The following is a 24574-nucleotide window of genomic DNA, read 5'->3' on the forward strand; positions in this document are numbered from 1 at the left end:
AGGTTTCTGAGATGAGAGTAACAAGTGGAGGTGAAGTTTAAGGTTATTAATCATTCAATAAATCCTTATTGAGTCACCACGGACAGGCACTTTTCCAACAAGTAGTTCACTTTTATATTTACGGAGACTTTCTGGGATGGTAGTAAGGACTAGTAGATAATACACTGTACTTACGTATTTAGTAGTAGTCATTTCCCCTGGGAAAAGGGATGCTTTGAGAGTAAAGACCAGAGGCCCATTAAATGGGAAAGTCACAGATGGGTTCCTCCCAGATAGCCAGAAACAAACAAGGCCCTTTGCCTTGCCTCTAGTCCAGAGATGTCTTTTGTTTGATATTCGGTGGAATTCTTCTTGGGCTGCTAGATTTAGCAACATATAGACAACTATAGCTGTTCGTGCTCTTTTTGATTTGTTTTTTTTGGGGAACCTTTATCTTTGGGTACTTATAATTGGTTTAAAAATAAAGTTCTGTGACTGAGTTGTTTTTGTTTTTTTGACAACGCCACGCGGCATGCGGGATCTTATTTCCCAGACCAGGGATCGAACCTGTGCCCCCTGCAGTGGAAGCATGGAGTCTTAACCACTGAACCACCGGGGAAGTCCTTGAGAATTTTTTTTGAAAAAATAGAAGTCCTTCAAGCTGCCTTGGATCCAAAACAATCTGAAGTCTTCCTGTTCTGCTCTTCCTGGGTTCTCCTACAAGAATATCTATGTTGGGAGTCCCCAAGACCACCCTCAGATTTGATGATTTGCTAGAAGGACTCACCAAACTCAGAAAGCTGGTTTATTACAGTGAAAGGATGCAGATTAAAATTAGCAAAGAGGAAAAGGGCATAGGGTGGAGTTCAGGAGAGAGCGGACACAAACTTCTGGTTCTCCTTTTCCTGGGGAATCACATGGACAGTGCTTAATTCTCCCAGCACCAATGTGTGACAACCCATACAAAGTGTTGCCAACCAGGGAAGCTCACCCAAGCACTGGAGTTCAGGATTTCTGCTGGGGGTCAGTCATGTAAGCATGGAAAGCCTGTGTGACTGACCTTAGCTGTTCAGTCTCCAGCCCAGATGTGGCCCAAAGCCCCTAGGCATACAAAAACAGGTATTCACCATGCATCACATTGTTAGCATAAACTATCTGGTATGGCCCAAGGCCTCAGATATACAAAGATACTTTTAGCAGGCAAGATATTCCGGGCTCAAAGGTTATCCCCCCAGGAGCTGGTTAAGCGCCAGTCTTGAAAATCTTGGGAATGTGCAGAGTTTGTGCAGCCCAGACCTGCTGAGTTCTCCCTCTATTTTTACAATAAAGCCATAAAAATTAATAATAATAATAAACCTAACATCTTTATAATAAAGAACCATTACCTGAGCTAGCTTCTGAAGACCTCCTTGGAAAGAGACCAATCAAAGCATATTTCTAACAGCAATGTGTCTAGCGTGGCAGCACTCAGTAAATGAGTCAATGAATATAGGGAGGGCCAATACTGGTGCCTCTGGAGATGTGAGATCTGTGTCTTAGAGCTGCCCAGTTTTTACAGCTGTGGTTCTGTGACTAAGCCCACTCCTACAGCACTTTCCCTTGGCTAGCTTCCTCCCAAGTGTTTCCTTCATTTTTCCTTCCATCCCTTTCTCTCTCCTCCAGCTGTTCCAAGACCGCCAAGATCCAGATTTCCATTTAGTCCCCTCCAAGCAAGGCATTCAGGCTCTAGGGCTTCCCTCCAGGGCCAGGAGTAGGATGAGGCAAGTGAGGCACAAGGCCACAATATTTAAGGTGGCATCACTCTTAGGGTCATGCAAGAGAGCGAGTGCCTCTGTAAATTCTGTACCCCAGGCGCTCACTCTTGTCCTGGCACCACATTTTGTCTTGAAAGAGTCTCTGCACGGGAACCTGTATCCCTCAGTTTTGCGTGGGCAGGTATGAGAAGAAACACAGAAGCCAGGTCCTGGGAAAGAGTCAAGCATTAATTCATATGAGCATGAATGCATCTTCATTTCCTCCTCTTTAATATACACCATCCCAATGGGTAATTCAATCAACATTAAATACCAGAAAATAACTTTAATGCCAGCATCCACTTCTCTCATTTTTACCAGGGCCCCTCTACCCTTCAACAGTTTCAAAGGCATAAGGGCTCTTTTACCACAGCACCCTGGAATCTTTCTTCCCAGTATAAAGTACTTGGCAGGAGAAAATTTGCCAGGACCCTTCAATTCAAGGCCTTCTTGCATTTCCCTGATTCCAGGTAGGAAATTACTACAAGAGCTATCAGGAGCTTTGACCCTTATTGACAAGGACGTCTGAGCTACTTACATGGCATGACAAGTCAGAAAGTTTCCATTAATTTCCAAGAATTGCAACCAGTGCTTTTCCAACTGATGTGGCACTTCTGATGATATAGAAAGAGGAACTGTAGACAAACTTACTTCCAGGTTTACCATTTGATCCATTATTCGCATAAGAAATACATGAACCAAGGCAGTACATACAGAAATCAGCTAGCAGCTTCACGTCACAAAATAAATACACAGAGACATTCCAATTGCTCAAGTTTTTATCATCTTTTTTTCACAAAGCAGATTCGCAGGCACAGGTCTAGCTGAGGGTATCCTCACGTTCATTACATTCATAGGATTCTTCCCTGAAATGAATTCTTTGATGTTGCTGTAAAGCTTGACCTAGGTCAGAGAACATTTCCACATTTATTACAGCCAGTTTCTCTCCCATATGAATTCTCCGGGTTTCAACTATAACCGAAGACCTTCCAGCACTTGTGATGTTATTCACAGGGTTTCTCTCCAGAATGAATTCTTTGATGTTGAATAAGACTCAAGAGCTGATTAAAGGTTTTACCACATTCAATAAATTATAGGGTTTCTCTCATGAGTAGACTCAGTGATGCAGAATAAGATGCAGGCTCTGAGGAACGGCTTTCCTGCAGTCATTACATTTACAAGGTTTCTCTCCTAACATGAAGTCTCTGAACTGGTAAGGCTGAATTATATCTAAATGTTTCCCCACACTCCTTACATTCATAAGATTTTTTTCCAGTGTGAATTCATTGATGTTCAATGAGACCTAAGCTGTAGCTGAGGGTTCTTCCACACTCAGTGTACTCATAGAGGTTTCTCTCAAATGAATTTTCTGATGTTGAACAATGTATGAACTCTTCCAGAAACTTTTCCCACACTCATTACATTCCTATGGCGTATTTCCACTGTGAATTCTCTTGATGTTGAGCAAGTCAAGATTGCCACCTAAAAAGTTTCCCCACATTCCTTACATTCCTAAGGTTTTTTCCACTATGAATTCAATAATACCTAACGAATTCCATTTTCCCTTTGAAAACTCTGGTATTCATTAGGTTTATATGATTTTTCTCCAGTATGAATTACTCTATATGGAGTATGGTGTACATTTTTCGGCCACTCATGTCATATTTTCACCTAACTCATTGGTAAAGATTAAAAACAAAAACAAAAACCTCATAAAACTTTGTTGGTGAGGCAAGGTGGGGACATGAGCCCTTGTTCATTGCTGGAAGAATGCCAACTGGTACAAATTCCAGGGAGAGCAAATTTTCCCAAATGAAAAATGCATGCACCTTTGACTGAGCAATTCTACTTCTAAGAATGTGTTCTACAGATAGGCTTTATTGTGTGTAAAATCACAATCGTACAAAGTTATTTAGTGCAACACTGTTCATAATAGCAAATGGTTTGGAACAGTCTAAATGGATCCACAGGGAAGTGGTTAGATAAATTATGATACATGCATAAAATGGGATACCTTATAGCCACGACTAAGAATGAGGAAGCTCTTTATAAACCAATATGAAACTATCTTAAAAATAAAAATAAGGTTCAGAATAGTCTTTACTGAACATTACCATTTGTGTAACCAAAAGCACACAAACAAAAACAAAGGAAGGAAAACCCCACAAATCTGATTGTATATGCACAGCCTGTCTCTAAAAGGATGGAGATCCTTATTCTAGGGAGAAAAACTTCGTTCTGATGCCCTTTTGTTTTGTTTTCTGTACCACACAAATGTACTGGTTATTTTAAAAATTAAATTGAAAAAATCCTGGAATCTAGAAAAGAGACAGATGAAGAGATATGAATTCAGGCGGGTGATAAGGTTATGATAGAGCAAGGAAGTCAAGAGAGTTCATTACTTAAAACTGTAATCTGTTGCAGTTTCTAGTTCCACATGTACAAAGCTTGGAAATTGCCACTCCATCCTAACAACAAGTAAAAAGCTAAACAAGCTGAAAAATCAAAAACTCTCCTAAGATCCATAAGAGAAGTGAGGTCACAGGGCAAACGACTGCCCCCCAAAATTGGAGAGACAGGCAAATACAGAGAATCACAACATACTGGAGCAGAAACCTCCACTGGAACCAGTGCTGGGCTAGGGAAGTCTGAACTGAAATTGATGAATTACTGGAGGCAATTCTGAGAGTGTGAACAAGTCTAAGAGTTAAAAACTCTAGGGGTGGGACTTCCCTGGTGGCGCAGTGGTTAAGAATCCGCTTGCCTATGCAGGGGACACGGGTTCAAGCCCTGGTCCAGGAAGATCCCACATGCCGCGGAGCACACAACTACTGAGCCTGCGCCACAACTACTGAAGCCCACGCGTCTAGAGCCCGTGCTCTGCAACGAGAGAAGCCACTGCAATGAGAAGTCCATGCACTGCAACAAAGAGTAGCCCCTGCTCACCGCAACTAGAGAAAGCCTGCATGCAGCAACAAAAACCCAACACAGCCAAAAATAAATAAATTTAAAAAAAAAAAAAAGAAAAAATCTCAAGAGAATTTTAAAAATATTTTGAATTGAATGAAAATTAAAACACAACTTATCAAAATTTATAGGATGCAGTGAAAGCAGTGCTTAGAGGGAAATTTATAGCATTGAACGAATATATTAGAAAAGAAGATCTAAAATCAATCATCTAAGCTTACACCTTAGGAAACTAGAAAAAGAAGAGCAAATTAAATCTAAAGTAAGAGAAGAAATGAACTAATAAAAATTAGAGCGGAGGGACTTCCTTGGTGGTCCGGTGGTTAAGAATCTGCCTTCCAATGCAGGGGACACGGGTTCAATCCCTGGTCGGGGAACTAAGATCGCACATACCTTGGGGCAACTAAGCCCGCGTGCCACAAACTACAGAGCCCACATGCTCTGGAGCCCGTGCACCACAACTAGACAGAAGCCTGCACACCACAACAAAGAGCCTGCCTGCTGAACGAAGATCCCGAGTGACACAACTAAGACCTGACACAGCCATAAATAAATTAATTAATTAAATATTTTTTTAAAAATTAGAGCAGAGGGACTTCCCTGGTGGTGTAGTGTTTAAGAATCCACCTGCCAGTGCAGGGGACATGGGTTTGATCCCTGATCCGGGAAGATCCCACATGCCATGGAGCAACTAAGCCTGTGCACCACAGCTACTGAGACCACGTGCCTAGAGCCCATGCTCCGCAACAAGAAAAGTCACCACAATGAGAAGCCCACACACCACAACGAAGAGTAGCCCCCGCTGGCCACAACTAGAGAGAGCCCACATGCAGCAACGAAGACCCAACACAGTCAAAAAAAAAAAAAAAAAATTAGAGCAGAAATCAATAAAATTGAAAACAGGAAATCAATAGAGAAAATCAATGAAACAAAAGCTGATTCTTTTTTTTTAAATTTAGTTTATTTATTTATTTTGGCTGCTTTGCGTCTTCATTGCTGCACTCAGGCTTTTCTCTAGTTGTGGCAAGTGGGGGCTACCCTTCATTGTGGTGCAAAGGCTCTAGGTACGCAGGCTTCAGTAGTTGTGGCATAAGGGCTCAGTAGTTGTGGCTCGCGGGCTCTAGAGCGCAGACTCAGTAGTTGTTGCACATAGGCTTAGCTGCTCCGTGGCATGTGGGATCTTCCCGGACCAGGGATCAAACCCATGTCCCCTGCATTGGCAGGTGGATTCTTAACCACTGCGCCACCAGGGAAGCCCCTGATTCTTTAAAAAGAATAATAAAGGGAAATCCCTGGTGGTCCAGTGGTTAGGGCTCTGCACTTCCACTGCAGAGGGCATAGGTTCTACCTCTGGTCAGGGTACTATGATTCTGCATGCCATGTGGCACAGCCAAAAAAAATTAAAAAGTAAAAAATAAAAAACAGTAAAAAGATCAATAAAATTGACAAGCCTCTAGCCAGGCTGACTAAGAAAAAAAGAGTGTTCTGCTAATAACAGAAGTAAAAGAGGGGACGTCACTACAAAGCTCATGGACATTAAAAGGATAAGAAAGGAGTACTATGTACAACCCTATTCCCACAAATTTGATAACTCAGATAAAATGAATCAATTTCTTGAAAGACACAATATGCCAAAACTCACCCAAGAAGAATAGAAATAGGCCTGTTTCTATTAAAGAAATTGAATCAATAATTAATAACCTTCCAAAACAGAAAGTAGTTTGGGTTCATTGGTGAATTCTCCCAAATATTTAAGGAAGAAATTATACCAGTTCTCCACAATTTCTTTCAAAAGATAGAAGCAGAGGGAATACTTCCTATCTCATTCTATGAGGCCAGAATCACGTTAACAGCAAAACCAGACAAAGAAAAGAGAACTACAGACCAATTTTTCTCATAAACATAGATGCAAAAATCCTCAACAAAATATTAGCAAATAGAATCCAACAATGTATAAAAAGAATCATATGCCATGACTAAGTGGGTTTATTCCAGGTATGCAAATCTGGTTCAACATTTGAAAATCAATTAATATAATCCATCACATGAGCAGGTTAAGGAAGAAAAATCACATGATCATATTAATATCAAATTAAAGCATTTGACAAAATCCAACATGCATTCATGATAAAAAAAAAACCCTCAGCAAACTAGAAATAGAGGGAACTTCCTCTACTTAATAAAGAATACCTGGGACTTCCCTGGTGGCGCAGTGGTTAAGAATCCGCCTGCCAGTGCAGGGGACAGGGGTTCGAGCCCTGGTCTGGGAAGATCCCACATGCCGTGGAGCAACTAAGCCCGTGCACCACAACTACCGAGCCTGCGCTCTAGAGCCCGCGAGCCACAACTACTGAAGCCCACGTGCCGCAACTACTGAAGCCAGCACGCCTAGAGCCCATGCTCTGCAACAAGAGAAGCCACCACGGTGAGAAGCCCATGCACCGCAACAAAGAGTAGTCCCCGTTCACCGCAACTAGAGAAAGCCCATGCACAGCAAGGAAAACCCAGTGCAGCCAAAAATTTTAAAATTAATTAATTAATTTAAAAAATATATATCTAAACAACAATGACAACAACAACAACCCTGCAGCTAACATCATACTTAATGGTGAAAAGCTTGAAGCTTTCCCACTAAGATCGGGAACAAGGCAAAGATGTCCTCTCTCACTACTCCTTTTCAACATTGTAATGGAAATCTAATGCAATAAGACAAGAAAAGGAAATAAAAGATATACCACTTGGGAAGGAAGAAATAAAACTGTCCTTATTCACAGATGACATGGTTGTTTAATGTAGAAAAATCTGAAAGAATTGACAACAAAAGCTCCTGGAACTAATAAGCTATTATTGCAAGGTTGCAAGATACAAGGTTAACATACAAAAGTCAATCACTTACCTATATACCAGCAATGAACAAGCGGAATTTGAAATTAAAAGCACAATACCATTTACATTATCACCTCAAAAATTAAATACTTAGATATAAATCTAAAAATATACATACAAGATCTGTATGAGGAAAACTGCATACAAACTGTTCAAAGAAATCAAGGAAAAACTAAATAATCAGAGAGGTATTCCATGATCCTGGATAGGAAGACAATATAGTCAAGATGTCAATTCTTCTCAACTTGATCTATAGATTCAATGCAAACCCAATCAAAATCCCAGCAAGTTATTTTATAAAGATTGACAAGCTGATTCTAAAGAGGCAAAAGGCCCAGAAGAGCCAATAAATACTGAGAAGAAAAAAGTTGGAGGACCGACACCATGTGACTTCAAGACTTACTATAATGCTAAGTAATCGAAACATTGTGGCATTGATAAATGAATAGACAAATAGATCAATGGAACAGAATAGAGTGCCCAGATAGAACCATATAAATATAGTCAACCAATCTTTGACAAAGAAGCAAAGGAATACAATGGAGAAAATATAGTTTTTTTCAAGTGATGCTCAAACAATTGGATATTCACATGTAAAAAAAAAATGAATCTAGAATCTACAAACCTTACACTCTTCACAAAAATTAACTCAAAATGGATCACAGACCTAAATATAAAATGCAAAACTATAAAATTTCTAGAAGATAACACAGGAGAAAATCTAGATGACCTTGGCTTTGGTGATGATTTTAAAGATATGACACTGAAGGCATGAGCCATGAAAGAAAGTATTGATTATCTGGACTTTACTAAAATTAAGATCTTCTGCTCTGTGAAAGGTACTGTCAAGAGAATGAAAGAACAAGTGACAGAATGTGAGAAAATCAAAAGATATATGTGATAAAGGACTGTTAAAATATACAAAGAACTCCTGGGCTTCCCTGATGGCGCAGTGGTTGAGAATCTGCCTGCCAATGCAGGGTACACGGGTTCGAGCCCTGGTCTGGGAAGATCCCACATGCCGCGGAGCAACTGGGCCCGTGAGCCACAACTACTGAGCCTGCGCGTGTGGAGCCTGTGCTCCTCAAGAAGAGAGGCCGCGATAGTGAGAGGCCCGCGCACCGCGATGAAGAGTGGCCCCCGCTTGCCACAACTAGAGAAAGCCCTCGCACAGAAACGAAGACCCAACACAGCCATAAATAAATAAAATAAATTAAAATATATATATATATATATATATATATATACAAAGAACTCTTAAAACTCAAGAATAAGACAACAAACCACCTGATTAAAAAATGGGCTAAAGAGCTTAGCAGACACCTCACCAAAGAACATACACAAGTGACAAACATATGAAAAGATGCTCCATGTCATATGTCATCAGAGAAATGCAAATTAAAGCAACAATGAGATACCACTAACATACCTATTAGAATGCCCCAAATCCAGAACACTGACAACACCAAATGCTGGCAAGAATGTGGAGCAAAAGGAACTCTCACTCACTGTTGATAGGAATGCAAAATGGTACAGCCACTTTGGAAGACAGTTGGCAGTTGACAGTTCTTACAAAACTAAACCTACCCTTACCATATGATCCATCAGTCATGCTCTCAGTATTTACCCAAAGGAGTTGAAAACTTATGTCCACACAAAAACTTGCACATGGGTGCTTAAAGCAAATTTATCAACAATTGCCAAAACTTGGAAGCAACCAAGGTGTCCTCCAGTAGGTGAATGGATAAACTGTGGCACATCCAGACAATGGAATATTATTTATTGCTAGGAAGAAATGAGCTATCAAGCCATGAAAAGACATGAGGAAAACTTAAATGCATATTATTAAGTGAAAGAAGCCAATCTGAAAAGGCTACATACTGTATGACTCTAACTCTATGACAGGCTGGAAAAGGCAAAACTATGGAGGCAGTAAAAATATCAGCGGTTGCCAGAGGTTAGGAGGAAGGGTGGGATGAATAAGCAGAGCACAGAGGATTTTTCCGGCAGTGAAAATGCTCTTGTGTGGCTGAACCACACCACACTGACTCCATTCTGTCAGCTCCACCTTAGGACCGCAGTTCTATTCCCTCGCCTTTCTGTGTTCACAAAGAATGCGCCCAAGCCAGATAAGTTTCCTATCAACTTTTACCCTTACCTTCATCTGATATGAAAGTTGGAAGAATGTCTTTTGCTGGTGCAGATAGTTAATGGTCATGATACCCCCCGGGGGGAGGAAAAACCCAGGTTCCAGTCTGTGCAGCCATGCTTCTCACTTGGTAGTCAGATTCTATTATTAGCTTTGGCCACTTTACATCCCCTTGTACCCTCTGGATTGTCCATCTGCCCAAGTCTTCTTGCCCATATGTAAGTTCCCCACAATAAACTTCATAATTGTACTTTGGAGTTGCCTGCTTCGTTTTTCTGTCTCAAAGTTCCTTCTCAGTTTGGAGGATATTATTCAATACCTCCTCCTCCCTGTATCAAGTCGGTATGATACTATGGTGGATACACGTCATCATACATTTGTCCAAATGCACAGAATGTACAACACCAAGAGTGAACCCTCATGTCAACTATGGACTTTGGAACATGTTGATGATGTGTCAATGTAGGTTCATCAATTGTAACAAACGTACCAAGCTGATGGGGGATGCTGTTAATGTGGGAGGCTTGGCATGGGATATCTCTGTACCTTCTTCTCAACTTTGCTGTTAACCTATAACTGCTCTAAAAAATTTAAAAATTGTGTACTTCCCTGGTGGCACAGTGGTTAAGAATCCACCTGCCAATGCAGGGGACACAGGTTGGAGCCCTGGTCTGGTAAGATCCCACATGCTGCAGAGCAACTAAGCCTGTGCGCCATAACTACTGAGCCTGTGTGCCACAACTACTGAGCCCGTGAGCCACAACTACTGAGCCTGCGTGCCACAACTACTGAAGCCCGTGTGCCTAGAGCCCGTGCTCCGCAACAAGAGAAGCCACCGGAATGAGAAGCCCGTGCACCGCAACGAAGAGTAGCCCCCACTCGCCGCAACTAGAGAAAGCCCGCGTGCAGCAACAAAGACCCAATGCAGCCAAAAATAAATTAATTTTAAAAAATAAAATTAAAATTAAAAAAATGAAAATTGTGATCTTTCCCACAGCTCCCTCATTCTCTTTCTTTGCTTTATTTTTCTCCATAGAATTTGTCACCATCTGACATACTATTTATTTCACTTATTTGCTTTCTTTATTGCTTTTTCCTTCCATGAGAATGTTCATTGAGGGAAAGGCTTTTTTTCTTACTGTTAAATATTTAGAGCCTAGGACAGTGCCTGGCACAGAACAAGTGTTCTATAAATAACTGTTGACTAAAAGTACAGTTAGGACATACCTAATCAATATGCGTGCTCTTCTGTCTTCAGTAGCAGATCTTGCCTCTACCTCACAATGTGGACCCATAAATCCAGGAAAAGTGCTCCCCCAGGTAATTGTAGGGGTCCCCAAAGGAGGTCTTACATGTACCAGTGAACAAGGCTGGTCATCCACAGGCTGACACCAGACATTTCATGCACTTCTCCTGCTCAGGACTCCTTCCACTGGGTATCAACTTGTCCTGGCTCCTAGAAACAAACAATGTCAGCTATTATTCCTCTGTTAAATGCTCCAAACCTTTGAAAGCTATATAGAAACTGCTATTATAGACTTATAAAATTTTTTTAAAGATTTTTTTTTGATGTGGACCATTTTTAAAGTCTTTATTGAATTTGTTACAATATTGCTTCTATTTTATGTTCTGGTGTTTTGGCCACGAGGAATGTGGGATCTTAGCTCCCCAACCAGGGATCAAACCCACACCCCCTGAATTGGAAAGTGAAGTCTTAACCACTGGACTGCCAGGGAAGTCCCTAGAGTTGTAAAATATTAATGCTGCAAGAGACTTTTAAAATCAGCTAATCCAAGACTCTCTTTCAGTACTTGTACAAGATGAGACACAAAAAGCAGGAGTTTTGCTCACAGCTCAGTTTGGTGTCCAAGCCAAGCCCAGAACCCAGAGCCAGGACTAGACTCCCTGAGATTCCCAAGCACTCAACAGTTTGCTTAGATATAGTCATAGTTCTGTTATACTTTTTCACTTGGCTCATAGCTTATTTTATCTTTAATTTTCAAAGCTTGGTTTTCTCCTGTACTAATGGGAGGATAAATCAGCATCATTTGGGAAAGAAACAAGAACCTTAAATGTGTCCATACCCTTTCACCCAATAATTGTATTTCTGGGAATTTATCCAGGAAAAAAAAAAAAAAAAAGACCAGAATTTGAAAACTTTTGCAATGGGCCCTTGCTGTTTTTACCTACCCAGTGTTTCTTTTCCTTTTGTTGGTAACTAGATCCTTCTTTCATCTCCCAATTTATGCCAGCAGGGTTTGAGACTTTCCCTGAATTCTAACCAACCAAAAATATTGATAGAATATGTTTTCCTTTGTCTTTCTTTGATACCTATTCAGAGAGAGCACTTTTTCCATATGCTTACTGGTCACTTGTACTTCCCATTTATTTATTGAATAATCCTTCCACTCTCCCCCTTCCCACAATTTTGTAATATGACCTTCGTCATTCTCATACTACTAGGGGATATCTCTGAGGTATGCCTCTTCTCTTATTAACCTCTCTGTGCTTGCAGGCGTGGCATTCTGAGCTGAGCCTGGATGATGAGAATTTCCACGAACAGGAATGGGGCAAGGAGAGCAGTCTGTAGCAACAGGGTAGACAGGCTGTGTTGACAAAGGGGCTCACTGTATGACAACATGGTGCTTCCCAACATTTTTATTCTCAATTTTACTAACCGGGAAATCTAAATTGTGGAGCCCAACATATATTTTAGAACATTTTTCTAATACAAATACTTGTCTTTCAGTTTTGTCAATAAAGATATTTGGCAAGGGGAACACTATCAACATCATTTTATTTTTAAAAAAAAGAAAGAAAGAAAAAGAAGAAAACAAGGAAGGAAATAATTTCAGCATGAAGGAAAAGCCTTCCCAACAAAGGTAACCTTCTCACACATGTTGCACACACACCGTCCGGGGTACCCAAGCACTTCCTTCGGGTCCAGGGCAAACCCCAGCGTGCAGGTTGTGTTTGGGAACTCCTGCAGTAATAGAGGAGAAGTAGGGTCTACAATACTCAGAAATGGATCGGGACTTTTCCCCACGGGTTCAAAGGTGCCTGGGCAGGGAGAACAGCAAGGCTGTGGACAGTCAGACTAAGAGCACGGAGCCTGACTCAGGTCTGACTGCCCCACGCTCCTTGATGTCTTTCCTTCTTTCTTCTCCCAGTCCTGCCTCCAGACCTGATTTCAGACCTACTGGGGACCTATGATTCTTTCATGAAAGGCAAAGGGAGAATTGTCCTTTGCCTGACTTACAGATTTATTTTGCTGTAGGGCTGAGACTTCTCTTTGGTCATTGAAAATCACCATCTAACTTGTGGGGGGCAAGGGGGACATTTTAGTGATATTTAAAAAGTGACCAGGGACTTCCCTGGCGGTCCAGTGGTGAAGATTCTGCGCTTCCACTGCAGGGGCCGCGGGTTTGATACCTGGTTGGGGAAGTTCCGCATGCCGCGTGGTGCAGCCAAAAAAAAAAAAAAAATGTGACCATTAAGTTTCCTTTAAGATAAACTAAGTGAAAAAAAAGCAAGGTGCAAAAGAATACACACACACACACACACACACAGGTGTACCACATTTTATTGTGCTTCTCTTTATTGTGCTTGCATTTTTTACAAATTGAAGGCTTGTAGCAACCCTGTTTCGAGCAAGTCTATTGGCACCATTTTCCAAGAGCATTTGCTTGCTTTGTGTCTCTGAGCCACATTTTGGTAATTCTCCCAATATTTTAAACCTTCCACCAGCAAAAAGATTATGACTCACTGAAAGCTCAGATGACGGTATTTTTTAGCAATAAAGTATTTTTTAATTAAGATATGTATATTCTCTTTTTTTAGTCATAATGCTATTGCACATTAAATAAACTACAGTATAGTGTAAACACAACTTTTATATGCACTGGGAAACCAAAAAATTCGTGTGACTCGCTTTATTGTGATATTCGCTTTACTGCTGTGTTCTGGAACTGAACCCACAATATCTCTGAGGTATGCCTTATATATACATATACTCATATATATAAGAAAAAAGGTAAGTGTGTATGTGTATACCTGTATGCGCGTGTGCACAAGCGCACACACAAACACACACATTCTGCATTTATAAGAACTGCTGGTAGTTTTGGCGATTGTCTCTGGGGAATAAAACTTGAGGCCCTACATCAACTATACTTCAATAAAAAAAGATTAAAAAAAAAAAAAAACTTGAGGTCCACCATAGGAAGGAGACCTACTTTTTCTTATACATATCCTTTCATATTCACATGAATTTTTTTTTTTTTTTACCGTGCTGTTTTCAGAGTGATTGTTTTAAAATCTTTATTTCGTCTCAAAAAAGGTAACAGATTATTTTCGCTTTGGCATTCTCTTGCCCAGCCATTCTCTCACCCATTTTTTGGTATCTATAAAATAAAACTTGAATAAAGATAAGAAAAACTAGTGATGATGCAAATTACCAGCTACGGACCTTCTAGATTTCTCTGTTGGTCGGCCAGGTTCTCAATGCCTACAACAGAACCTGCTCTCTTCATGTTTCCCTGACACGTGGGGTAACCCTTCTTTAGGTGGTAACTGTGGGATTCAGCTTTTACCATCGCCCATTTTCTGTCCTTTCATTTCTCACAGCATTTTAGGTGATTTGTGTGTGTTTTAGTTTTTAAAAATTCATTTGACTTGTTACTACTGAAATTTTCAAACACATACCAAAGTCAAGAGAATAACACAAGGAACCTCCAAGTACTCATCACCCTCATTCAGCAACCATCAGCTCACAGTCAATCTTATTTCATCTATAACCCCACCCTCAGTGGGGACATTTGCCTCCTTAACTACAGTTAGATTTGGAATTTGCTTTTCTTGGGGGACAGGGTAGGGGAAGCTTTGATTTAATAGCTTTATTGAGATATAATTCACATACCGTAAATTTCACTCCTTAAAGTGTACAATTCAGTGGTTTTACAGAGTTGTGCAATCACCACCATAACCTAATTTTGGAACATTTTTTTCATCCCAAAAAGAAACTTTGTATGTACCCATTAGCAGTCACTCTCCATCCTATACCTCACCCCAGCCCTAGGCATCCACTGGTCTACTTTGTCTCTAGAAATGTACATGTCCTGAATAGTTCATACAAATGGGACCAGAGAGGGCTTCCCTGGTGGCGTGGTGGTTGAGACTCTGCCTGTCGATGCAGGGGACACGGGTTCGAGCCCTGGTCTGGGAAGATCCCACATGCCGCGGAGCAACTAGGCCCGTGAGCCACAACTACTGAGCCTGCGCGTCTGGAGCGTGTGCTCCGCAACAAGAGAGGCCACGACAGTGAGAGGCCCGCGCACCGCGATGAAGAGTGGCCCCCGTTCGCCGCAACTGGAGAAAGCCCTCGCACAGAAACGAAGACCCAACACAACCATAAATAAATAAATAAATAAATTTTAAAAAATGGGACCAGAGAATATGTTGCGATTGCTTCTTTATGTCTCTCATAACCTCAGTGACTCAACGATTTAGTCCAGTGTCTAAAGCTCAAAGAAGTCTAACCTCTGAACCTCCTCAGGCTGTTAGTCTTCTTCAATCTGGATGCAGCATTCCAACACCGGAATGCTGCTTTTGGGAGTGCCATGTCTCCATGGTTACTGTCCTGAACTCCCTCTCAGCTGCAGGGGAGCACGCAGTGCGTGATGATGGTAAACTGCAGTGTTCTTTTAATGGAAACATAAAACCTGCTCAGGATGCACAGTTAAGCTTTCTAAGGTCTCTTCCCCCTTCTCCTTCCGTTCCCCCTTGCAAAGCTGTACAGAAGCAGGAACAGGCCCCCTGCCTCGAAGTTCCTCTGATTGTCCAGTCCTCCATGGAAAATCTTAATGTTTGTTTGTCAGAATAGAGACAAAATAAATGTCCTTAAAAGGAAACAAGCAACTGCAGAGGAGGACGATGCTCGCCCAGGCAGCCTCCTCCTTAGCCCACTCCAGCCTGTACGGAGCAGGGGACAGGCAGACAAGCTTGGGTCCGTGCCGGGGAAGATCCCCAAGAAGGGTGTCTGTATTCTGTCCCCTCCTTGAAAGAAAGCAGGGCTTGAAAAGGCTCCCTTTCCCTGCAGGCCTCCCCCTGGTGCCAGATGCAGGTACTGTAAAAAGCACTGCTCCAACCCAGGCCTTAACAACAGGAAAAGCTTCTGAAACAAGTTATTTGTGGTGGAGGGCAGCAAAACAGGCCAGGGGCCAGCAGCACCCAACTTCGCCGTGCTTAACAGCAGAGAATCACAATCAGAGCAACATGTTTCTTTTCCCTTTCACTCCACTAGTTATCTCACCTCTTCTTCCTGTAGCATCTCAACCTCTTTCATCTGATAATCCAACCTTAGCAGGTGGAATGAAAAAACCTATAACACCAAATACTTCTGGTGTAGATAGAAGTGCTTAAGAAAGGCAAGCCCTGGGCTAGCCATTAACCTTGGTTTTCCAGAAAGATAAGAAATAGGTGAGGAAATATTTACATACTAGGGACCACAAAATGTTAAGTTAAATCTTTACTTGTTCTGTATCCTGTCCTGCAAAAACTGGGGTTCAGGATCTTTTAGTTTTCTTTTTCTTTTTAACCTTCCCATTTTATTTTATTTATTTACTTATTTTTTAAATTGAAGTACAGTTGATTTACAACGTTTCAGGTGTACAGCAAAGTGACTCAGTTATCAGGACTTCCCTGGTAGGACAGTGGTTAAGACTCTGTGCTCCCAATGCAGGGGGCCTGGGGTTCGATCCCTGCTCAGGGAACTAGATCCCACATTCATGCCGCAACTAAGGAGCCTGCCTGCCACAACTAAGACCAGGCACAACCTAATTATTTTTTTAAAAAGTGATTCAGTTATTTATATATATATATATATATATAGTTTTTCAGATTCTTTTCCCTTATATGTTATTACAAAATACTGAGTATAGTTCCCTGTACTATACAGTAGGTCCTTCCTTTAGTTTTTCTAAAGGGTCGAAGAGCTTTTTCCATCAATATTAGAAGGGCTGTTTTCATGATTCTAAGAATCATTTGTCTGTAGCCTCGAGCCTGTGAATGTTACAGGAATCTTCATTTGTTTGAGTGTTTGGTATAGAAAGCTGTCTTTGTTCACTTAAGTTGTAAACTGTGTTAATCATCACAAGACGTTGACTTTACTGGGGGACCTGGTCACTATTAACCCTCTGGGACATCACTGCTCTATCTCTAATTAACTCCACTAATAGAAAAACCTGTGTGTGTTCTCAGGAACCTATCTAAAGGCATTCCTTCTTGTAAAAACAAAACAAATGCAAATTAACAAATAAATCTATAAGATTAACTGGAAAACACAATGCAGAATCTTACTTTTCCAAACTCACTTGTATACCCAAACCAAGGAATCCATACAAATATCTAGAACAATGTAAAGCCGTCTGGGAGGATTTTACAACTCACCAGTGGTTCGGTCACAGCAGATTTGGGGATGGGGGAAGAAGTCACTAAGTCAGGGAGGGAAAAATTCGAATTACCTGTTGGTGTTTCCATACTAATGACAGCACTTCCTGCTGACACTCTTCGAAGGAGGACTGGACTAATGGTTAACACGGCATTCCAGGCTAAGTGCTCACTGACTCCTTAGCGCAGCCTTGTGAAGTAGGTACTACTGTTCCCATTTACTGTTGGGGAAGCTGATGCACAGAAAGCTTGAGTAACTTGCTCAGAGTCACACAGCTTGTGAGTGCCTCAGAGTCCATGCCACGGGCCACGACTCTTTACTGAATAAAAGGGAATCTTTCTCTCAGTCGACAAAGATGTGAGCATCTACCATAAATTAGGTAATAACATAAGGGAGCTCCACAAATATGATCTTTGCTCTCAAGGAGGGGAAAATTAATGGGGGTAATTTAGTAGGAGAAACAAGAGAAGTTCATAAGTAAACAGTGAAGCAGAACAAGATTAAGTTTCCTAAAAGAGGTATATACATTTTTCCATAGGGGTTCAGCGCAAAGAGGAGACACCCTTACCTCATATCTGGTTTGGAAGTTGAAGGCTTCACTCAGGAGATGGGATTTGAGCTGGATCTTAAAGGAGAGCAGTATTCTGACCAGAAGACAGCTGGGGAAGGACAGAAGTTGTTCTAGGCCGAGGAAAAGATATGACATATTGGGGAGTCCCATTTGGCCAATGGGTTCTCATGTGGACCAAAGTGGATCAGATGGAAAAAGTATGAACTAGAACCAGGTCTCCTGACACCCCATCTTGGGCTCCTTCCCCTACTCTTCACTGCCTTGTCAACCAGAACATTCACCTGTTGATGACTCAGGCTTCTACGCTTGATAGAACCTCCCCAGGACTCAAGGTCTTTAGTTTAGAAGGAAGTGACTGCTTCCCGGGCTACTTCCTTCAGCTGGAGGTGGACTTCTAGCTCTAGCCTACTGCCAAGAAGCTGAGAGTGACTTAATGCTACTCTTTTACTGTTCTCGTGATATCTGTCATGCCTACTTTGTTATACTCCTTTTATAAGCCTCATGATGGCTTCTCTCTCCTGCTAGTCTTTGCTCGAGGAGAATCTCGGTCTGACTCAAAGATAAACAGGTTCAGTCCCCTAACCTCAAAGAGTCCACAGTCAAGGGGAGATGACAAAATTCACAATTGCATCATCACATGGTACATGTAGTGACAGAGATGTGTCCAGGATAAGCTGGAAAGGAAAAGGGTCCCCAACCCAGACTGAGAGAATTGAGGTTTCCTGAGATGACAGCAGCTAAGCTGAGACTCCTGGGTGACAGGAGGAAGCCAGTCGAAGGGGGCTGTCAGGTGTGGAGGACCTTCTAGGAAAAACACAGAGGCAGAAAAGTGTGGGGTCTGTAAAGAACAATTTGGTGGGAGGCAGAGAGCTCTCCAGAAAGAAGGCAGGAGAGGAAGATAGAGATATTTAATATGACTTTTGTGTCATCCGAAACATATAGGAGAATGCGTCCTAAGCAGTAGACCCTCCATAGTTTTTTTTAAAAATAAATACAATAAGATGACGGATTAAATGTTCTCTAAAGTTCCTTGCAGTCCCCCAAAGTCAGTGCTGCTGCTCAAGGCCTCTTTGAGATTTAAGTTCCAAAGATTGCGAGTTTCTAATGGGAGATGTCAAACCTCATCTATGGGCTTATTTTCCAGAAAGTGTGCTCCACAGAAGTATCTATTTGGGTGAGGGGGAAGATGTTAAACCTACCTTAAAGGTAAACTATACTGTTTGCTGGGTTTGCTCTGCCCTTGGGTGAGTTGTCAAAACAAGGCCCTGGGCTGGGGACAATAACACGGGCGGGGTAAGAACTGTGACCCTTTAAAACCAACACGTTGGGCTTCCCTGGTGGAGCAGTGGTTGAGAATCTGCCTGCCAATGCAGGGAACACGGGTTCGAGCCCTGGTCTGGGAAGATCCCACATGCCGCAGAGCAGCTGGGCCCGTGAGCCACAATTACCGAGCTTGCGCGTCTGGAGCTTGTGCTCCGCAGCAAGAGAGGCGGCGACAGTGAGAGGCCCGCGCACCGCGATGAAGAGTGGCCCCCGCTTGCCACAACTAGAGAAAACCCTCGCACAGAAACGAAGACCCAACACAGCCATAAATAAATAAATTAATTAATTAAAAAAAAAAAATCTTCCAACAAATAAAAGCCCAGGACCAGATGGCTTCACAGGCGAATTCTATCAAACATTAAAAAAAAAAAAAAAAAAACCAACACGTTGAAGCAGAGGTAATAAGCAAGATAAGGATCAGGCTGATTTGGGCTTGTCTCCTCTGACCTCTGAGGCCAGTGCTCCTGAGATAGAGGAGAGGAGACGGGGGCGCTGTGCTGCCGGAGCAGAAGACAAACAGCAGGAAGGTGGCAGCACTCACCTGAGATCTCCTTCTTAGGCGACTCAGACGTGGGATAAGTCACTAAAATCAGTACGAAGGGTTTACCCCACGCACAATGGTTCACGAATTAAGGGCCTTCACAGTGCCCACCCCAAGGCCAGTCTTCACAAGGCGATGAGGATTTTGTGTCCACCTTTCCTACCCACCCACAATATTAGAATGTTAAATGCTGCTGTGAGGTCTTCACAATAGAAACCCTAGCAATTGTCTAGGATTCCAGGTACAGTAAGTCCCCTACACACGAACCTTCAAGCTGTGAACTTTCAAAGATGCGAACGTGCATTCAGGTATGAGTGAAACTGCAGCTTGCCTTCCGTCTCCTATTGCTGATGATTCTTCAGCTCTACCATCTCCCACTTCCCCTCCCTCCTCCAGTCAGTAACTCTTCTTGCCTGTTCACTCGATGCCAGCCCCTGTATGCCAGCTGTCGTACTGTACTACTGTACTTTTCAAGGTACTGCACTGTAAGATTAAAAATGTTTTATTTTTTGGGGACTTCCCTGGTGGCGCAGTAGTTAAGAAATCTGCCTGCCAATGCAGGGGACACGGGTTCGAGCCCTGGTCCGGGAAGATCCCACATGCCATGGAGCTACTGAGCCTGCGCTCTAGAGCCCGCGAGCGACAACTACTGAAGTCCATGCGCCTAGAGCCCATGCTCCACAACAAGAGAGGCCACTGCAATGAGAAGCCCGTGCACCGCAATAAAGAGTAGCCCCTGATCTCTGCAACTAGAGAAAGCCCGCGAGCAGCAACAAAGACCCAACACAGCCAAAAATAAATAAATAAAATAAATAAATAAATAAATAAGAAATAGCACATTGTAACTACCACCCACATTCCATTGTCGAAAGCAAGTCACATAGCTAAGATTAAAACAAGTAAGGTGGGGAAATAGCTTAGCTACTTTCAACTTAATTCTAAAAAAAAAAAAAAAGTTTTATTTTTTGTGTTTTATGTATTATTTGTGTGAAAAGTATTATAAACCTATTACAGTACAGTCCTAGATAGCCGATTGTGTTAGCTGGGTACCTGGGCTAACTTTGTTGGACTTATGAATAAATTGGACTTACAAACACACTCTTGGAACGGAACTCATTTGTATGTAGGGAACTTACTGTACTTTGTGGCTAATAGGTAAGGAAATTACAGGAAGGGAAAAGGCAGGGGATGGAGAATCCTTATCACTTGCCCCTCCCAGCCATCTGGACTGGATATTATGAGGGACCACGAGGAACCATCATCTTTCTTGGCTGCAGAATGAAAACAGTGTTAGGTTCCCCTAACTCACTGACTCCCTATCTAAGAAGTGCTATTCAAAAAAAAAAAAGAAAAGAAAATCTTCCAAACTAGAAAAAAAAAAAAGAAGAAGTGCTATTCCCCCTGGCAGGTAAGAGCCTTAGGGCTGTTTGGGCACCGTGAGGCCGTCCACCAAGAAGAACAGGGATTCTCCAGGTGAGATGGTTATGTTAGACCCCTGCTCCCCTTGGTCATTCCCCCGCCCCCATCCCCTCCCCAGGGCCACCACTCCTATGCCTTGTCCCCCAGCTTCTACTCTTTTGTGAAAATTCATGGTGAATCCCAGGTTTGAGGCACTTCCCACTGAGACCTACGGTGACCTTCCTTCCATTTACGTCCACCCTCTCACCCGAGACGTGAACAAGTGAAACCGAGGGTGGTTTTCAGTCAGATCCATGAAACTCTAACTTCCTTAATAAATAATACACTGTAACCTACCTTCACTGATCAGGCTCACCTTAATTGTTTTTACAAAACTTGCATGTCCTCTAAGCTTCACGTAGCCTAAACGATAAGAAGTTTGGGGGCTTCCCTGGTGGCGCAGTGGCTAAGAATCTGCCTGCCAATGCCGGGGACACGGGTTCGAGCCCTGGTCCGGGAAGATCCCACATGCCGCGGAGCAACTGGGCCCGTGAGCCACAACTACTGAGCCTGCGCGTCTGGAGCCTGTGCTCCGCAACAAGAGAGGCCGCGATAGTGAGAGGCCCGCGCACCGCGATGAAGAGTGGCCCCCGCTCGCCGCAACTGGAGAAAGCCCTCGCACAGAGACGAAGACCCAACACAGCTATAAGTAAATAAATAAATAAAAATTAAAAACTCCTCACCGCATCTCAGTGTTCACAGGATAAAATCCAAACACTTAGAATAACATTCAGAACAATTTACAGACTCACAGGCCCCCAACTTGCTTTTAAAAAAAAAAAAAAAAGAAGTTTGCCTGAGTTGTCGTCCAGTCAGCTGTGTCCAGTTTGAGCTCTAGCCGGTTAAGACTGGTTGAGACCGCGGGCCTTCCACCTGGGCATGCGCAAGTGTCCCCGCGGTGACCTTTTGACGTCAGCGGGCCCCCAACTCCACCCTCAGAACGTGCTAATGGCGCCATTTTCTCAACACCCGGCCCATGAAGAACCCTGTAGCTTAGTTGCACCTGCGCAGAACAGAACGTGGATTACCTCGCCTTTTCTTATTGCCATCACCTTTCCCCACGCTCCCCAGGCGGTCAGATGGCCTTGCTTCTTCATCCCATAAACACCCCAACCCCTCTCATTCCTGGAGGCGGATCTGAGATTTGTTCCCCTGTCTCCTCGCCTGCCTCGTGGATAAACACTTTGCTGTAAACCTCGGGGTCTCAGCGTTTGGCTCACTGCAGGTGCCCAGTGATATTCTTCCTTAAGGAATATTCCACTTCCTACTTCAAGTATCCATTCCTCCCTGGGCCCCAAACAAGAGGTGCTCTTATAATCCTACAAGCCATGAGCACCCCAGGCACACTTAATTTCTTTTTTTTTCTTTCTTTTATTTTTTTGCCTGCATTGGGTCTTCGTTGCTGCACACGGGCTTTCTCTCTAGTTGTAGCGAGCGGGGCTACTCTTCGTTGTGGTGCCCAGGCTTACTGCAGTGACTTCTCTTGTTGCGGAGCACAGGCTCTAGGCGTGTGAGCTTCAGTAGTTGCAGCACGTGGGCTCAGTAGCTGTGGCTCACGGGCTTAGTTGCTCCATGGCATGTGGGATCTTCCCGGACCAGGGGTCGAACCCATGTCCCCTGCATTGGCAGGTGGATTCTTTACCACTGCGCCACAAGGGAAGTCCCCAGGCACACTTATTTCTGATAATACCTGTTCAAAGCCCACTCCTTGATCTCCGTCTTGTGGGTCTTGCCTCTCCTGTAGTCTTTATAGCATCTGCTTCTCTTCAGTTACAGAGCTTCATTTCTAAGACACAGAGGTTTCTTTAGTCTCAAACTCATTCCCAGAAAAGCATCTGCACATAATTATTTTCCTTTCCCCGCTCTGCAAGGCCCCCATCACATAGACGACTTTGTCTATACATTGTCGTGATTCTTCTCAGTTTTTCCAGCCATTTAAAAATGTAAAAACTGCCCTTAGCTCTCAGGCCATACAAAAACAGGCAGCGGGGACTTCCCTGGTGGCACAGGGAATGCGCCTGCCAATGCAGGGGACACGGGTTCGAGCCCTGGTCCAGGAAGATCCCACAACTAAGCCCATGCACCTCAACTACTGAGCCTGCGCTCTAGAGCGCGTGAGCCACAACTACTGGGCCCACCTGCCGCAACTACTGAAGCCCGCGTGCCGCAACTACTGAAGCCCATGTGCCGCAACTACTGAAGCCCGTGTGCCTAGAGCCCACGCTCCGCAACAAGAGAAGCCATCGCAGTAGGAAGCCCGCGCACCGCAACAAAGAGTAGCCCCCGCTCATAGCAACTAGAGAAAGCCCACGTGCAGCAAGGAAGACCCAATGCAGCCAAAAATTAAATAAATTAAATAAATTTAAAAAAAAAAAAGGCGGCGCAAAAGAAAAAAAAGGCGGCGGGCCAGAGAGACTCCTGAGATGGACAATAAACAAGTGAAGAAGTACAAAGTAGCCTTTCAAAGAGAGAGGAAGGCTATGTGGAAAATAAAACAGGGTGAAATACGCTTGAGAGTGTGGGTGTCTCTGGGTAACATGATGGGAAATCAAAGAAGGTTCTCTGAGGAAACACGATTCAGTTGAGACATAAATGATACACAAAGATGGGGAAAGAAAGTGCTTAGACACTCAGAGATAAAGTGAGAAAGGTGGGTGAAGACCAGATCCTGTGGGCCTCATGAGCCATGGTAAGGAGACTGGCTCTCAATCTACGTGTCCTGGGAACCACAGATTTGAAAGAGGAGAGAGGCTGTGAGGTTGGGCCCCGGAAGCTTTATTTCTAAGAAGCTTCATATGTGATTCTGAGTACAACCAAATTAAGAACTCTATAGCATCCTAATCATTTCCCCTCAAAGGTCTGACTCTGGATCTTCTGTCTAGAATCTTCTCAAAAGGATATTTCCAAAGGCCTTCTTTCCCCTACCATGTAGTGTGCAGTAAGGGCTTCTAGTTGGGTCCTGGTCTCACAGTCCCATATCCTGCCCATTTCATGACTGAAGAATGATCAAGACGTTCTGAATCATAGAGAAAGCAAGCTGGGTGGTTCCTCCATCACGGGAGTGACAGCCACCCACCCGGTTCTGCATAAACTTTCACAGGAGCTAATTCAAGTGTGGATGCCCTGGAATTTAACAAGGGTAAGAATCCATCTGACTTTTTACCGTATTTATTAAATGTATTTAGTTACTCTCCAATATAGCTCCTGCTGTCTACTACAAGTTATGATAGAGCCAAGAGTTAGTCATTATGTTTACAGACTATCTCCTTAGTAAGAATTATCCAAGAACTAATTATTATCTGAGAACTCAAGTTTTGATTAAATTTGTAGACTTTTTCCCTCCAGGATGAATTCTCTGAAACTCAATAATGTGAGAAATTCATTTAAAGCCTGAACCACATTTGCCTATTATGATACAACAGAAACAGTACCAGCCTGGAAATCTGAGATCTGGTCCCAG

At 42.9% G+C, this 24574-nt stretch overlaps 1 protein-coding gene across 2 annotated transcripts in view; it reads right to left on the reverse strand.

Moving 5' to 3' along the window:
- ZFP3 (ZFP3 zinc finger protein) overlaps nucleotides 1-23136 on the reverse strand; it is a 61694-nt gene extending 38558 nt beyond the window's left edge. For both annotated transcript variants that reach the window (XR_014257995.1, XR_014257996.1), the window contains exon 1: nucleotides 1-23136. This exon is cut by the window's left edge and continues 13260 nt beyond it. The gene's annotated coding sequence lies outside the window, so the exon portion shown is untranslated.
- Between the last annotated feature and the right edge of the window lie 1438 nt (nucleotides 23137-24574).

This window comes from Balaenoptera physalus, assembly GCF_965194825.1.
Source record: "Balaenoptera physalus genome assembly, chromosome: 20".
Classification (NCBI taxonomy): Eukaryota; Metazoa; Chordata; class Mammalia; order Artiodactyla; family Balaenopteridae; genus Balaenoptera; species Balaenoptera physalus.